Here is a 2,331-nt window from a genome sequence, read left to right as displayed (position 1 = left end):
AAAAATGCAACGCATCATTGTTGGTGGTAGACACGCCCTATAGCAACACATAAAGTTTGTGGCAATAATTTAGATTGCAATAACAAACAGTCGTTGCATGGCAGTTTGTTGCAACGAGGGCATTTTGTCCAGCACATTTTTAATTTAGCTAGAAATTTAATTGTTGTTACAAAATAATTATGCCATGAGTATTGATTTCACCATCACATAAAAGAACTCAAACCTTCCTTAACTTCAAATATATGTCTCAACCAAAGTAATGATACAATGACCAGAGTACCGCTAAAATAAACATGACCACAATAGAATAAAAACTTCATCTCTGTATATAAGTTTGCAACTATGTTTGGCATAAAAAATAGAACTAAATATGAGTTCGCTTATTGATCGCTTCATGCTCCATCGTCCATAAGCACTTCATTCTTCTAGCTGTCCATCACAAGCATAGAGGCATAAAGCTTTCTCTAAATATTTTGGGCGTCCGCGCTTTTCTGCATTTCATGAACACATATAGAATTTATTATTAATTTAATATAGGAACCTTGGTGATTAAGTGCATGGAATAACTAAGCATGTGCAAATTTAATGATCATAGTGGCGTAGCAAAGATAAAAAGTAAATTAAGGAACACCCTAAAATATCTCATATACCATTTGGGATATGAAATGTAATGATCACAGTATTCATACCTATAGTTTTTTCATTTGATTATGAGTCCTCAATAGTTGTTGGGTACAAATTACATGATTGAGTGACCCATTGGCACAATTCTTTTTCTGGAAAAGAGGCCTGGTTGCACTCATCTTTGTTGTCATGGTACTACCTTCATCGACTACCTTTTCTGTGGTCAACATGCTTGCTGGTCCATTATTCTGCCAAAATGAACGCTTTGATGTAAACAAGTTGCATTTTATATGTAAACATGTTGCATCTTTTGTAAGTAATTTTATTGCATTTTTATTACCTCTATAGCTGCATCCTCTATGCGTGGTGGTGTGATGAAGTTGTTGTTGACACTTGGGCTGTTTGGAACCTGTGAGGTGTTGATGGTTCCTGTGATAGCCTATGTAGCCCAAAAGACTAGGAACATTAGAAAAAATAGAGGAGCCAAAAAAAGGAGAACTGTGTTCCAAAGTTAGTACCTGCTGCAATGCCAATTGTATTTGTTGTTGTAGTGTTGACCAGAATTCTTTCCTGATTTCTTCAATTTATTTCATACTTTCTTCCTTATCTCTTTCCCTTGCTGAAACTTCATTTGCAAGCTTTTCTTTTAATTCTTCAACCTCTTGTTGGTGCTGCATTCTTTCTTGTCGAGCTAAAACTTCACTGCAGGCTGAGCGCTTCGTGTTGGATATTTCACCATGTATCCACATCCATGACATCTGTACGATTTTGTTCCAAGAGTTTTAGAGTAGGTGAGTTGGAAAACTATGTTATCCTCCTCAACCTGTAAGGAAGGGCCTATCCTTTCCCTTTTTTGCCCCTGTAACTTGGATGCAGGCATTTTCCTAAGTGAAACATGAGAAATAAATTAGGATCATGTAATTTCAAAGAGTTCCAAAATAAGTTCACAACATGCTGTAATTTTAAAGCTGCAATCATATACAAGCACTCATGTAGACATCCCTAGAGTCGTCATTTGACCATTGTCCATCCTTGGTGTGAGTCGTCATCCAAAGTTCCAAATCAGTAGGTTGTTGACCATTAGTCTGGTTTCTGTGAGATGGCAACAATATAATGTAGCATTAGGTAATGGGCATATATATATTTCAGTAAGTAATCAGCTTAGTTAATGTTGTCATCACCTATTCAAAAGTAATTTGGGAAAATGGTTTCAATCCCATGAGATGCTTAGTCTTCTATTTCTGTCGGTTTCCAGAGTTCTTGGTGCTAATATTCTGCAAAAGCTGTACAAGTAGAGCTCTATTAATTACATTGTATTTAGCAGTGGAATTACAAAAGAAACCTTACACTGACGAACCTGGAATCTCTCACTTCCAAAATATTGGATCAAGTAGTACCACTCCACGTTGTCTAAATCTTCAGGCTTATGCTTCATTCGTTGAGCATCAGTGGAGTATACCATGTATGTTGAACTAAATGAAGCTCTCCATCCTTTGTACCTCTCTTTGGCAATTGCACATATCTTTTCACTAGCATCTTCAATATCATCTAAGTCCCAAATTTTCTGTTTGAATGGAAAATAGAATAGTAAAGTGGAGGTACTAAATTCATAACATTTGTCTAAATAAAACAATTAACTCACCAGCATCTCATCTGCTATTGCTATTTTCACAACGTCTTTCATGTCCTTCCACGATTGCACTCCTA

At 36.2% G+C, this 2,331-nt stretch overlaps 1 long non-coding RNA gene across 1 annotated transcript; it reads right to left on the bottom strand.

Moving 5' to 3' along the window:
* Positions 1-210: 210 nt before the first annotated feature.
* On the bottom strand, positions 211-877 carry LOC136502851 (uncharacterized). Its single transcript, XR_010770732.1, has 2 exons — positions 690-877; positions 211-491 (listed from the first exon to the last, which is right to left on the bottom strand). It is a non-coding gene; the product is annotated as an uncharacterized lncRNA (long non-coding RNA).
* Between the last annotated feature and the right edge of the window lie 1,454 nt (positions 878-2,331).

The sequence above is a fragment of the Miscanthus floridulus genome, chromosome 14, assembly GCF_019320115.1.
Source record: "Miscanthus floridulus cultivar M001 chromosome 14, ASM1932011v1, whole genome shotgun sequence".
Taxonomy (NCBI): Eukaryota; Viridiplantae; Streptophyta; class Magnoliopsida; order Poales; family Poaceae; genus Miscanthus; species Miscanthus floridulus.
Note: the sequence above shows the minus strand (reverse complement) of the source record. Positions and strands in the feature narration are given on the sequence as shown.